Source organism: Callorhinus ursinus, unplaced genomic scaffold (genome assembly GCF_003265705.2).
Source record: "Callorhinus ursinus isolate GAN/ISIS: 27379988/994484 unplaced genomic scaffold, GSC_fseal_2.0 scaffold60, whole genome shotgun sequence".
NCBI lineage: Eukaryota > Metazoa > Chordata > Mammalia > Carnivora > Otariidae > Callorhinus > Callorhinus ursinus.
This window is the reverse complement of record NW_027397122.1, coordinates 3,602,699-3,618,506: the sequence shown is the minus strand read 5'-3', so window position 1 is coordinate 3,618,506 and position 15,808 is coordinate 3,602,699. Positions and strand designations below refer to the sequence as shown.

Here is a 15,808-nt window from a genome sequence, read left to right as displayed (position 1 = left end):
TGTGCCGTAGCCTTCTGTGAATGCAAAGATGTCTTTAAAATAGAACTGGAGTGTTTTCTAGGCAGCATTCGAGACAAAAGTTGGAGCTAAAAGGGACCTGAACATCTTGTGACTAATTACTCCTTCTTTTCTTGTGCTGTGTTTGTCATTTGCCTCCATTCACAGTCTCGAGAAATAATGACCCAGCTGAAAAATTAAAAACAAACCTCATCTAGGCTCCATCTCTGAAAACTCCTGACAACGCCTTTAAAAGAATCTTGGTTGTTGTCCTTCCAGGGTCCAAGAGAAAAGACAGAATCTGAGGCTTCCCTCCCTGCCTGCTGGTAGACCGCGGGCTTGAACGCGCTCAAATCCACAAGCCACTGATTCATTCTTCATTCAGATCTTTATCAAGAACTCAATTAATGGCCTGCTAAATCTGAACTTGCTCAATTACATTCCTGGGCCCATCGCTAAAAACTTAAGTAGCTTTAATTAGTTTTTATTGAAAAGCATAAATAATGTAAGTATTGACTCTCTTGGATTTAAATTTCGGTTATTGGAAATACTAAGGCATCAAGGCATTTTCATTACCGCCTGAGTGTCTGGTGAATCACGGCAGGATGGCTTTTTAAAGATATCCTATAAACGTTCCCTGGTCTGTTATACAGGCCCCTCTAAAAGCCACGCTATCCTTGTAATTGTGAGCTTAACAGTTTTAATCTGTTCGGATGTGGGCCTCAGGAGGAGAAGAGAAAAATCTAGATTTCAATTCACTTTTATTCTCTGACCTTGTGCAGCGCCGTATCCCTTGGTCAAAATTCCTGACTCTTGGGGGTTCCCGTTGGTATTTTGCAGGACTGGCTGGAGGCAGCAAGCTGTCAGGGTGTCAGCCAGATTGTCTCCTATGAGGGACATTCTCCACTCCCACCACTGCTAGTGGCTCATCTGTGCTCCAACAGATCCTTCCACTGGCCACGGGGGCAGCCTCTGAACCACACGTGTGGTTAGGATGTTAGAATTAAGCGTTCTCATTCCGAATCCAAGTGCGCTCCTGACTCTTCCACATCTGGAATTCAAAGCTGATTCATAACCATCCAAAGGCATTTTAGCTGTGAGCTGCGCATCCACCCGCCAGACCTGTCTTGTTCTGATTTTGCCCCTAAAACACTCAGGTCAACTCTGAAGGCATGCCCATTGTCCACAGCGTCCCTCGCAATATGACTCCTTTCCGAAGAGCTTGTGCATTTATCCTGGACATAAATACGTTATCAACTTGCAAGAAAAATTCCAGCATAGAAAACCACCGTCAGGCAGTAAGTCTGTCTCTTGTTGTCTCTGCAGTCCGGGAATTGGTCTGCATGGCAAAGGAAGGCAGTGTGCTGAATTGCTTTGATAAACTGGGTTTTCACAGATCAGTCTCTTTCCGAGCTGCGCACACATTACTTCTCTGAAGATGGAGCCAGAGATATTTCACAAAGACAGCAGAGTTTATGAGAAAAGAAGGGGAGATAAATCCCTATCTTTTCTCGAAAAGAACCAATAAGCCGTGTTTCTCTTGCTGCAGTTTTGGAGTTGGACATCTGTAACTCATTAATTATCCACAACTGTCGCTCAAATCAATTAATTGAAAGAATTAAGGTACATCGTAAGGATATAAATAAATTTACTTTCTCTCTTATTTTCTTTTAAACTGAGAGCTGCATCCGACCACAAAGTTGTTTACAATCTTTTTGTCTTGACATATCACCATATTCCTTATTTCCTGGGAGTCACTGTCTAGTATTCGGAGACTGAAAAAAAATGCAGCTTCTTGCTGAAAGCCCCTCTCCTTCTCGCCTCCCCTCTATCTCTCTGCACTTTGCTATGTTTTTTTCCCCAGACTACCTCCCCTATCCCTCTCATTCCTTACCTCCACATAGAGGAGCTATTGATGCTTTGGTCCTAATCAGAAATTATAGCAGAGAACAAGAAAAGTATTTACATTTTGATTTATAAATTGAGTTCTTAAAAAAGAAAAAATAAAAAGGACCCTTCTTGCCTGGTTTATCTCGAGAGAGAAAAGAACTTATGGGCCATCTGGTTTTAATCCAGTTTTCTCATATTGCTTAGTTTTCTGTTTGAAGCTGATCAAACTTCTGGTACGCTTGCAGTAGATTCCTTCAATGCCTTCACCATGAACCAAATATTAGAATTGTTCAGTTCAGCATGTACTGAGATCAAAAGAACTGTTGTCTGTGAAATAACCACATCATAGTTTGGTAAAATCAGATTGTCATGTTTCTACCTTCTTTTCTTTATTTTTATGTTTTTTTAAAGATTTTATTTATTTGACAGAGAGAGACACAGCGAGAGAGGGCACACAAGCAGGGGGAGTGGGAGAGGGAGAAGCAGGCTTCCCACGGAGCAGGGAGCCCGATGTGGGGCTCGATCCCAGGACCCTGGGACCATGACCTGAGCTGAAGGCAGAAGCTTAATGACAGGGCCACCCAGGCGCCCCTCCACCTTCTTTTAAAATAGCATTTATTATGGGGCACCTGGGTGGCTCAGTTGGTTAAGCGTCTGCCTTCGGCTCAGGTCATGATCCTGGAGCCCCGGGATCAAGCCCGGCATCGGGCTCCCTGCTCAGCGGGGAGTCTGCTTCTCCCTCTGCCCTCCACCCCACTTGTGCTCTCCTTCTCGCCCTCTGTCTCTCAAATAAACAAAATCTTTAAAAATAAAAATAAAAAATATGTACTATGTATATGAACACACATATGTACCATAGATGACGTACGTGTGTATGTATACATATATACCATTTATAATATAATGTACTATTTGATATATGTAATATGCATATATACTGTTTATTTCGATGAATGATAAAATGAATTCCTTTATACCCAGACTTTCCAGGTATGAGCATACCTTACCCTCTGGATTGGCCCTCGGGGCCCTGAGTTAGCTATTGAGCCTAAAGGCAAATCTGGGAACATCGGAGCTTGACGGCAGACCTTCCATGTGTCCTGCCTCACCACGTGGGCGAGATCAGGTAACAGAGGTTTGAAGCTTCTCCTATGGGCGCTAGGGAGACCAGGAGGATTTTTGAGGGGGGAACAGCCATGATTTATCTCTGTGTTTAACAGCAGTGTGGAGGGTGGCTTGGACTCCCTATGAATGTAACATCCCAAACGTCCACTGGTTCGCCCCAGCTATGTTTGAGACGCTTCAGCATCCTGTAAGTCTTGGCCCCGACAGCTTACTGATTGTGGTCATACTGACCTGGGATCACCTATTCTGTTTCTTCACTGTGCCAACGTGCGTTGTCCTAAGATAGTGTGGTTGGGACAGTCCCCAAATCACGGAAGTCTATTGTTGAGTATCTCAAGACTCGTGCCCACTCAGTCAGTCCATCATTGATCCATTTATTTGTTGATTCATTCCAGAGCTGATATTGAGCACCAACTACATGCCAGGCACTTGGTAAGGCACTGGGAACAGACAGGAATACACTCGCTAAACAAAGGGAAAGCACATCAAGGCTGAGGAGAGGCCTGCTGGCCCTTAGGATTCCTCCAGAAAACCACGCATATTAGAAGGTCTCTGAGAAGGAAAGAAATGACCAAGAAATAGGAGAAGGATCCAGATAGAAGTTGTGAGAGAGGGATAGAGAAGCAGATGAGGCAAAACCATGGGCCACATGAAAGCCAGGATTTGGAGCAGTGCTGGCCTTTGGTTTGATTCAAAGTATCAATATACGTGAAACTATTTTAAGAAAAATTATTGTGCTCTAGGAACTTAATAATTGTGTTTTCCTTTTTTTTTTACTACCATCCATTTAGTATGTCTTATAACCATAGTTGAAATAGCCATATTTAAAATGAGACTTGATTATGCCATTTATTTAGACAAACCCCCAGTGAGGTCTTTAAATGAATATATTTAGAGACCAAAGCAGGTTAACGAATATTTCCCACAAAATGTAGGGGAATGTAGGAACGTATTTTTTTTTTTTTTAAAACCAGAAATCCTCTTCTGATGTATCTATAATTGGTCTAGTTTCAGCTAAAGCAGATTGATAGAAGCATAATAAATATCTTTCAGAGAAATACTAAGAACTTCGTGTGAATAATAATTCATGAAAATATTTACAGAGCCTAATTTATTTGCAAGGCAGTGGGCTCTTGTTGAGACTTAATCCTCAAGAGGAAAGGATATCCCTGAGACTGAAGGCTGAGAAATGACCATGGATGCATTCCAATAGAGTGGTAGAAAAGGAAGTCATGTGACACAGGGATTAAGGATACTAAGAAACTTCAGGCCACGTGGGGGTGTCAGTGTGAAAGAACAAACCTGTCAAGGTGCTCAGAGAATGCCTCCTTGTGCTTTTGGATAGTAGAAGTTTATAGACATTAAGCTCTCCCTGCTTCCTTCTCTCCCTCTCTTCTCTCTGTATCAAGAACACAGAGATTGGAGGAGGTGATCGGTGCATAATTTGCTTGGAGAGAAGAAGTTCTCGAAGACTGTTGCATGTTCAGTGTAGCTGGCTGCAGAACTAGGTTTTTGAGTCTGCCTGTTTTGGAATCAGAGAGATTCACGGTGATGTGGAAAGAGCCTGTCCTTGGCAATCAGATAGAACTGAGTTCAAATTCCAGCTCTTCAGTTTATAAGGTGCGTGACACTGGGCAGGGCGCAGGACTTCTCTGACTCTAGGTTTCTCACCGTGTAGTGAAGATGGTCACCCCATTGTGAGAATATACGTGAAGTCCTTCCACACGGCAAGAGCTCAGCAGGGTATATGTCTCCCTCTCCACCAGTAGCCACTGGCCACGTGTTGTTTTCAAACACTTGAAGTGTGGAAATTTCCATCACACATGGAAATGATGATGTTTGAATATATTGGATTCAATAAAATCAATTATTCCAATGAATTTCTCCTTATTCCTTTTATTCTATTAAATGTGGCCACGAGAAAATTAGAAACTACATATGTGGCTTCCATTGTATGTTCATTAGGTAGATATTCTAGATATTCTCCTTATTTGAAGGGGGCTAATGGCCTAGTACCTTTAGGATGGGAACAATGATCAGAACTCCCAAGAAACTGGGGACTAAGCTGGGAGAATGTTCTGAAGGAACCAGAGGCATCAAGAGGATGACAGGGAGGGGGGGACAGAGGAGAGGCAGCAGGTGTTTGAAGCAATGATTGGAAAATGAGAACAGATAATTTCAATAACTTCAGCTGAGGGGAAGGCACAGCCCTGCATTTTGGGGGAGGCAGTTTATTTTTCTCCCTCATGGAATTGAAGTGAGTTAGTGTATTTGTAATATTGGGGGATCAAAATGTGTTTGTGGAGAGTCCTGAGTTGGCTGATCTGCTGATGGGAGGCCAGTTAGCGGTAGGTAGGACCCACAGAAGAGGTGCAGAGGGGGTGGAGGCAACCCATGGTCCAGCATCCCCTCACACGGACACTCCCTGGGGCTCCATACCCCGGGACTCCCGCACCGTGCTCATGTAGAGGGTCCCTCTTCCCCAGCGTACCGCCCGGGGTCTTAGCCAAGCACATTGTACACTGCCTTGTGGAGCCTCTATCAGCTTGTGGGGAGAGGCTGTATGTACATAGTTTTCTCTTTAGATTGCATACTGAAACATCATTTTTGGAGCTCTAAAGAACTGTGGAAAAATTAGATTACAGAAAAAAATGTAGTGAAAATATCTAATTATGCTTAAATTCAAAAAGCCCAACTGGAAGGCCAGAGGGGGAGTGAAATTGAGGAGAGAGAAAAAGATGCACTTTAGACCTAATGCAGCTTGGTTTATAGGCTCAGTGTGAATGTTTACTTGTACAGTTTTCAACATTTTATTGCCATTTTTTCCCCCTCTCGCGGCTTGAAGTCAGTATCATTCTCTCAAGTGCAGATGGCCGGCTTTGGCTTATTTTGTTTTCATGGCTGGCCATGTGGAATCCACTCAGACACTTCCTTTGCTGTAACCTTCATTGTCCTACCCCCTTCATCGCTCTCAGTTGGATCTATCCTGGGAATCCGGTCCTTGATTGCAACTCCTCTTTACCTCCGTGGGATCTTTGATGCAGAAACCATTACATATGCATTTTTGGGGGCTTGAATTTTGGTTAGGAGCTTGGGTCTGTGTCAACACCCTGTGATCTAAAAGCAGTGCCATGAATAGAACTGACAGATAAAATACAGCTGAGAAGTCTCAGAAATAATCAAAGTTTGAGCAATGGAGCAAATGTTGGGCACGAAGCTTAAAAAAAACAAACAAACCTGGGAAGTTGGAGGAAAGGAGTTACACTAGTTATTTCAAGGAGAATTGAATTGTATTTGTGCAGTAAAACTAGTTGCCTCGAATTTGCTTGCTCTTTGCACTTCTGCTGACTTTTACAAGGACCATCTGGGTTAAGCACGGTGGCTTTGCAATGACTTCCCCAGCCTCAATCTATGTAGAAGAAATTAAAATGGTAAATTAGGATAGGAGCTTCAGCCCTTTTGCAGAAGATGACCCAGCTGTCCCACCAACAGCGTGTGGCAGTAAATTTTTATGTCCGCTGACAGATGCTCACACGGCTGTACCTGGGCAACAGAAGCCTGAGCTCTGGAAGCTGAGAGCACCAGGTGGAAATCACAGTGGGACCACTGACTGGCTGTGTCCAGTGGACAGCTTCCTCGCCTCCCTAAATAGGATATCCTCAGCTATAAAATGGAGTTAATCATACCTACATTGCTGGGTGTTTTCGAGGATGGAATGAAGATATCTTTGTGAAATACAATGCCCAGTGCTTGGTAGACAAGGTACCGGAGAATCCCGGTTGCTTTTCCTTAACTCTTTGTTTTATCTGTCACTGGTAAATTCTAGGCACCGCCCAATAGGTGTGCCGTGTGTGTGTGTGTGTGTGTGTGTGTGTGTATGTGTGTGTGAAGTCAAATGTCTTCAGTGAAGAACGAATCTATTACCTTGAACATATGCATTAGTTTTTCAACACAAGAGAGTTAATTGGGCCAAATAATCATGTAAGTATGAGTTTTGGTGTACCCTCATAAAGTAGGCATGAAAGCAGGGTACAGTCTCAGGACCCCAGGTTCTGGGATCCCCCTGGTACTGTCTTGAAGGCAGTGGTGGAATGGAGAAATTGGTTAGAGCCAATCAATCCTTTGGCTGGTGCCATTGAAAGGAATTGAGTCACTGTGGGTAACAGGGGCTTTCAAGTGAGGCTTACTGCCACGTACAAGCTCATAAAGTTTTGGTAAGGGATGTCTCATGTCACAGTTTTGTCATCTTGAAATGGGGTAATAACAAGCATCTCATAGTTATTGGTTGTGAGAATTAATGACTTAGTCCATGCACAATGCCTATATGTGGCATCCTCTCAACAGACAAAGCTAGGTTACTATTGTTATTGCCACCAGCATTTTTATTAAATTTCTACTTTCAAGACTCCTGAAGCTACCTCGATTTCCATCCTCTTGTGAACCTGGATTTCCGTCCTGCCTGTCAATCCTGTTCCCACCTGATGTCCCTCCAAAGATTCCTAATAACCCAGAATCATATTTCTCCCACTGACTCTTACAAGACACAGAGGTTTGATCACAAAAATATTAAAATGCCTTTCTACCTACCCTCAAATATTATTTACCATGATTGACTGATGGCTTTCTGTACCAACTTGAAGAAAATCTTTAAATTTCCTTTATTTAAACAATTGAAGGCTGGTCTTCTTGAAGTCACTTTTATTGTGATTGCCCTACCTGTTATTACTTTAGTCTCCATTCCTAAACATTTACAGAGAAAGAAAAGACATGCTCTTCCCTAAGCTGCTCCCCATTACTTAAAACAACTCCATTTATTCATATTAAGAAACTTGGAGTCATTGTCTCATTTTTGTCACTCCTGCCAAACAAGATCCAGTGCAACCTGGGCCCCTGTAACCTGCGCAACCATACCTTCTAATGCTCTGGTCTCTCCTATCAGAGGCCGTGGCTGTCTACCTCTGCCCTGCTTCCCTCCCTGGCCTTGTGTGCACGTGGCCCTCACCTGAATGCTTACTCTCTACCTGTCAGAATATTCTTTCACTGGTTCCACGAACAAAAGTGCTTTTGCCTATTGTGTTCCCTCATGTATCTCCACTACACAGACATATTCTTGGCACATAGTAGGTGCCAAATGAATATTTGTTGAGTGGATGTTGAGAAAACTATTACAGGTTAGGTAAATTTTCCAGAGTTAAAAACCTATCACCTGGTAGACTGGGGAACTAAAACTATGTCTGCCGGGCCCCATAACCATATGCTTTGTTTCAGACAGTTAATAAAATAATTTGGGATGTTACCACTTTTCTAGTCTCTGAATTTATCTTTTCTTTGAAGTTTTGGTAAAATCACTTATAAAATCATCTCGATTAGTGTTTTATTTTTTGGAATAGTTACAGATTCAAATTCTTTGTTATAGGACTTCTGGTTTTCTATTTCTTTTTGAGTCAGTTTTTCTAAGCTATATTGTCTAAGAGTCTGTTTCTTCCAGGTTTTCACATTTATTGATGTAAAGTTGTTTAAAATTATTTTGGGGGCCCTAGACCATCCACTAGTTCAGTGATTCACCAGAGGGACTCACATTTCTCCACATAAAGTTTTCCTCACAAATAGGATTTATTGCAGCACAGGATAGAGTATAACAGAAAGAACATACTTGTAAAGTGAAGACTAGACGGTCAGGCACAGGATTCTAAGCAGTCCCTCCCCGAGGGGGTTGTACGGTTGTGATTTTTTTCCAGCTGTAAGCCACAGAGACAGATGTGAGATGTGTTATCACCCAAGGAAGTCCACTTGGGTTTTGGGGTCCAGAGTTCTTATAAAGTCTTAAAGTAGCTGTACAGTCAGTCATGGTGCTGATCCCAAACCAGGTGCACTGGGTAAATTTTCATGATTACTTTAAATGATGCTGCCAGACTGAGATATCCTGATCCACTGCCTTGGGTATACAGAACAGCATCCTAATCACAGACTGCTTAAATATTCCAGGGATTAAGATCTTAGAGTTTGACCCAGGGGTGGTACCAGGGCTCCAGGTGTCCTCAGAGAGAAGCAAGAATTGAGAAAATCAGACCTGCTGTGTTCTCTCTTTCTTCACAGCAATACCCTCTTATCCTTGCATTTATAATTTTTTTTCTAAATTTGTGTTGATGTCTTTCGCTTAATCATTCCTGCTAGAACTTTATACTCATTTCAAATGTATGCGACAATATTAGATACTCTATAACAATGTATAAATATATGTTATGAAACCTACATTTTATAACATTTACCTGTATGTTTGATACTACTATATATTATATTCTGTATATGTTCTGTATTAAATACACAATATAGTTTATCTACTCAAATCTATTGTATATTATTCATTTTGCCTCTCATTTTCATCATTTTTCCTTCTATTTTCTTTGGAGATATTTTGTCAAGGCTTGGTTTATATCCTGGTGGTTGGTCACAGTTTTGGTAAATATTGCAGGTGTGCCTGAAAGTAATGTCTATTCTTTCACTGCTGGGTGCAGTGTTCTAAATCAGATCTAAATCAGATTGCACCAGATCAAACTAGTTAATGTTCTGATCTATAGCCTTCCTGCTTTGTTTGTATGATTCTTTGACTTTTAAAGTACTAAAGGAGATGTATTAATTTGTTAATTCCTCCTTGTAGTTCTGTAAGTTTTTGATGTATATTTGATGCAAAAGTGTTTGCAATGGTTTATCTAGCCATTCTGTGAACTTTTATCATTATGTACTGACACTTTATATCTAGAAATGCATTTGCCTTCAATTCTCTTTTGTATTATGAATATTGCTTTGGTTGCACTCTTCTTGAAGGTCTTTGCCTGAATATTTCTCCCTTGATTTTACCTTAAAACATTTTGTATAATTTTATGACTCTATGTGGCAACTTGGTAAAACCCCTCCCTAGCTTTGTTTACATAAAAAAACTCTCATCCATTTGTGTGAGAATATCTTTATGTACCATACTCAGCAGTCAAAATTTTGTAACTTATGTTACAAATATAAAAATATTTGACACATGGCTGCCAACCAGAATGGTTTCTGGAATGTCTTCCCAATCTACATTCTCATGGTAGGGCGTGTCTTTTGCTTCTCTACACATCCATTCCAGCATTTTCCAGCTTCCTAAGTTTTCTAGAACTCATTTGTGTATAGTGATGTGTTATTTCTGCTCTAACTTGTATTTCTCTGATTACTGTTCAATTTGAGCATCTTTTCATATTTTTATAGACTTTTAGGTTTACTTGTCTGTGAGTTATCTTTACAACCTTTACCCTTTTTAAAATTAGTTGTTTTCTTTATTATTTGCAAGATCTTATTGGCTGTTTTAGAGATGAATCCCTTCCATTTGGGCATGACAAATATCTTCTCCCACTTTGGCATTGTTTAATAAACTTTATTGAATGGCGATGGAGTTTTAATTGTGCTAGATGAGTAAGTGTTAGAGATTTGCTGTACAGCGGAAGGTCTGTAATTAACAATTCCATCCTGGGCGCTTCAGAATTCACTAAGGAGGTAGATCTCCTGTGAAGTGTTCTTACCACAAAAGAACAACAAAACCAAAGGGACTAGGAAACTCTTGATGGTGGCAACAGGATGGTATCACAGGCATTTGCGGGTGTCCAAGCTTATCAACCATGCACATTAAATACATGTGGTTCTTTCTATCAATTATGCCTCAAAGAAAGCTGTTAAAAATGAAGTGATCTCATTAAATTTTATCGTTAAATTCACTGTTTTCTTTGTTAGGGTGTATATGTCTGAAGTTTTCCTTCATAAATCTTCTTCCTCTCCCTGCCCCCCAAAAATGTCCTCTTACAATATCCCCTATTAACTTAAAAAAATTTACTTTTACGTTTAAGTTGTTAATAAAGACAGACTCCACTTTCATACATGACATTCGGTAGAAAACCATTTTTATTTCTCTTCATTCAATGAACCAATTTTCTCATCATGGTATTAAACCACCCGTACTTTTTCTGTTGAATTCTGGTGGCATCTTTATCAAAGGTTATTTTCTTGTGTACAAATCAGTCTATTTCTGGCATCTCCACCTGATTCCATGGTCTTACATTTCTTTTTTTCTTTTATGTTCTTTTATAAGGATTGAGTTGGCTTTGTTCAGCAATTCATGAATCAGGCAACATCCCATCTCGCAAGGAGAGGCAGGCTTCCTTCTACAGACTGTTCTTCAGGGCCAATAAATATGTGTCTTTTACCAAGACTTTGTAATATATCTTAACATCTGGCAGGTAAAGTTCTTTTTTTTTTTAATTTTTTATTGTTATGTTAATCACCATATATTACATCATTGGTTTTTGGTGCAGTGTTCCATGATTTGGCAGGGAAAGTTCTTACACTCCACTCTTGTTTGTCAAAGTCGACTTAGAGAGTCTCTAATGACACACTGTTATATTTAATTTCAACCCTTTCCCTTGCACATATTTCATACGTGTAAATAGTTAGCATTATATTTGCACATATTTTAATCAAGCCCAGGTCACACTATATGTTATTTTGAGCCTATTTCTCTCGCTGATCATTTTCCATTTCATTTGGATTCTTGCACATTACTGCTAATCATTCTTTTGAATTTCATCATCGTTTATATGTTCCATATTTTAAAAACCAATTTCTTATTGGCAGCCATTTAGATTGTTTCCAATTTTTCACTCTTATAAATTATGCTGCTAAGAGCAGCACTGCACATGCATCTTTTTAAACATCTGTGATTGATTCCTTAGGACAAATTGCTAGAAATGAAGCCCCTTCATCAGAACGCATGTGGTTTTTTTGAGGTTGTCTCCTCATGCTGCTTAACTGTCCTCCGGGTGGTTTGTCCAAAGCTTTACTTTTACAGAAGGAGCATGGTGCACCACTTCCTTTGTGCGCCACAATACTGTTATTCCACCTAATTGTTATTTCAATTGTTATAAAAATTTCTACTTATGTAGGAAAAAAAAATATGGGAGAACAGTGTAATTATTACAAGTAGAGGTTGAATATTTTAGGAGTATTTATTGGCCATTAGAATTTATGTGCACATATATTTCTCCTGTTAAGCTTTTTCCAAAGAGGCTCATCTTTTTCTTTTTTCTTTTGAAGAGGTTTTGTTTCTAATGTTTAAGGGATACAAGGGGGGAAGTGAGACAGTGGGTCAGCTGAGTGTCTGGGCACAAACAGAGCTCCCCAGGAGAGAGGGTGCTCAGCCAACTCCAGAAATGGAAGTGCCCTTACAGCCAGGCCCAATGGGTGAGGGAGGGAGATGAGTCAGACAGGAATGGAACTGCTCAATGTGTGGCCTGAGGGCTGGGCCAGGGCTTTGGATCCAGGGAAAGGCACTCATTTCTTTGATTATTACTTGTTTATCTTCTTTTTCTCTACATTTTGGTTCCCTATTGAGGATGGCTTTCTGGCTCTGTTTATTTCTGTTCATTTTATATATTTATATGTTTACTTTAATAAATTAAGTTTTTTAGAACTACTCCTAAACTTTGAGATCATATCTTACACTTGTATTCTATTTTCTTAATTCAGCTTCTGAGTATCCCATCACACATTCCTTGCCCCCACTGCAATTTCAAATTCAGCAACTATAACTTTTTGTTTCCAGTTGATCGTTGACTTTGGATTGTTCCATCTTCCTGTCTTTGATAGTGTCATGCATACCACAGGCCCTTGAATGATGTGGGGGGTGTGATTCAGTGTTCAGCACATTTCCTTTCATTTCCTATAGAGTTCTCTGTCTCCATTGCCCCTTATTTCTTAGCTGATGCTTTTTTTTTTTTAATGTCTCGTTCTAGATAAGAACTTCTGTGCACCTCAGACAAGGACTCAGATGGCTTCTGTCCAGATTATCCTTTGATTGGGAAAAATTTAAATTTGCTGTAAATTTAATTTCAGCTAGAATCTTTATTTCTGTGAAGTTCCTCTGTATCCTGGGTATGGTTCCACAGTTAGGTAGGGACAGAATCATCGGGATGACATGAGGGCCCCCAGGCTGATGGTTCTCTTAATTGCTCCTGGGTCCACATGTGCTCCCAGGACCCCTTACTTCTAGTTCTGGCCTTTCCTAAACAGGAGGATAATTGGACTCCTGCCACGTCTCCTTTGTTTCCTTCCCAGGAAGCTGTTTTCTCCTTTCTTTGCTTTTTCCCCATCTGCACCATATGCAGCAGAAATGTCTTGTTTCCTCACAGAGCTTGTCTCACTTCCCTATGAAGGTTTCCTCTGTGTTTATTATTCTGTTATCTCAATAGTCATCTGACAGAGTGGAAATCAGACTGGTGCCTACTCTGCTATCTTAGCTGGAAGCTTCTTTATCATAATCCATCATTTCTTTCAGCAGGTGTAACTTTCTACATGGAAACAGTGGAGCACTGCCCAGGTGTTTGAATGGGAGTCATTGGACACAGTGGAAATGTAAAGGAACAATCACTGAGCAGAGTGGTTGCTAAGCTGCAAACCTCAAAAGAAATGTTTGCCCAGTAAACAGCTCTGGGAGAGAGCATCCAGCAAGGAGCTGTGAGAACTCTTGTTTGCCCAGGCTGTGGAAGGGCCTTTGCATACTCCAGGCTGTTAGACTGGCAGTGTCCGGGTGGGGGTAGCAGTTTGAATCTCCTGTTGCCTCCTTATTTCCCATTATTTGGCTATTTCAAATGTGTCTTATGTCTGGGGTTTTCTCTGTAAAATGAAAATAGATGCTCTTTTTCGTGGTGACTTGGAGGTGGTAATCTGCTTTAGGATGAAGCGGAACATCTCTTTCCCAACTACTGTTTACCAGAAGCTCACTGAACTGGATGATGAATGCAAACTTCGTACCTTTTATGAGAAGCGTATGGCCATGGAAGTTGTTGCTGATGCTCTGGGTGAAGAATGGAAGGGTTCTGTGGTCTGAATCAGTGGTGGCAATGAAAAACAAGGCTTCCCCATAAAGCCGCGTGTCTTGACCCATGGCCGTGTCTGCCTGCTGCTGGGTAAGGGGCATTCCTGCTACAGACCAAGGAGGACTGAAGAAAGAAAGCACAAATCAGTTTGGGGTTGCATTGAGGATGCTAATCTCAATGGTCTTTACTCGGTCATTGTTAAAGAAAGGTTGAGAAAGATAGTGTTACTGTGCCTCATTGCTTGGGGCCCAACCAAGCTAGCAGAACCTGCGAACTTTTCCATCTCTCTAAAGAAGACGATGTCGACCACTATGCTCTGAGAAAGCCTCTAAACAAAGAAGGTGAGAAACCTAGAACCAAAGTGCCCAAGATCCAGCATCTTGTTTCTCCACCTGTCCTCCAACACAAACGTCAGTGTGTTGCTCTGAAGAAAGAGCGCACTAAGAAAAATACGGAAGAGGCTGCAGAATATGCTAAACTTTTGGCCAGGAGAATGAAGGAGGCCAAAGAAAAACGCCAGGGACAGATCACCAAGAGACAGAGGTTGTCCCCTATGAGAGCTTCTACCTCGAAGTGTGAGCCCAGTCAAAATGGAGATTTTCTAAGAGTGACAAATAAATAAGATCAGACAAAAAAAAAAAAAAAGAAAAAAGAAAAAAATAGTTTGGGGTGTCTGGGTAGCTTAGCTGGCTGAGTGTCTGACGCTTGATTTCAGTTTAGGTCATAATCTCAGGGTGGTGAGACTGAGTCACGTGTCAGGCTCTGTGCTCAGTGGGGAGTCGGCTTGTCCCTCTCCCGCTGCCCCTCCACTTGCTCTCTCTCTCAAATAAATAGATAGATAAATAAATAAAATCATTAAGAAAACATTTATTGTCTTACGATTATAAATACAATTTAAAAGCATTAAATATTACAAGAAAATTAAAACAATCTCCATTGGAGATTGACATTTTAATAAAGTTCTTTTCAGCTATTTTCTCTCAAGATATATAACACTGTATTATTACACACAATGATTATTTTGCTCTCAGCTAAATCTTCTTGATACCTGTGTATATGGATAAATAAGTCTGCATCATCATCTCTGAGGGATGAAGACTTTTCTTTTGGATGGACACACTGTGATTTATTTATTTCCATATCTTATTTCCATTCATAGAGAGCAGTCCCATTTATTCATGATTGCAACGTAGTCTCAGTATACTTTTGTTCTATACCTATCTCTGCATGTTTGTTCAATTGTCACTATAGGAGAATTTCCTAGGAATGGCTTCACTAGCTCAAAAGATACACACACCACAAACACACATGTGTATGTGTATATATAATATATACATATATATGTTATATATTTCATGTGTAATATGAAATTATATATATATGTTATATACTGTATATTTCAGTGGGTAAGTTATACCCACTGAAGGAAATAGATGGATACATGTAAAGAGACTACATATATATAGAATCTTGATATTTGCTGTCAATTGCCTTCTGGGAAGACATGTCCATTTATGCTTCCCAAGAGAATGTAGTCTGCAATTCTTTGTGTAATTGGTCCTTACAAAAAAATGAAAAAAAAAATCTCCCAAAGCTACCTTAAGATGCTTCTGCAAAGCAATGTAACCCCAAATCCCTAAGGTGAAGACATAAGACTCCATGGATGTATAGCCATATCCTACCTATGTCTGAGACACCACCAGCAACATAACAGGACACAAGAAAGAAATGAGGTCTGCCTGGGTTTTTTTGGACAAGTTGTTAGACCTGTAAAGAGCTTTGAGTTTCTTGAAATGTAGGCATGGGAACTTGTCTCCACACTAATTTTCTATAGAACATCTATTCATGTCTATTCAATTGCTATTCATGCTATTCCCATATAAGGTCTCCTCAAGTAC

The 15,808-nt window shown here is 40.5% G+C and overlaps 1 pseudogene; it reads left to right on the top strand.

The window, feature by feature from the left end:
* Nucleotides 1-13,768: 13,768 nt before the first annotated feature.
* On the top strand, nucleotides 13,769-14,532 carry LOC141371198 (small ribosomal subunit protein eS6-like; annotated as a pseudogene).
* The last annotated feature ends 1,276 nt before the right edge of the window (nucleotides 14,533-15,808 follow it).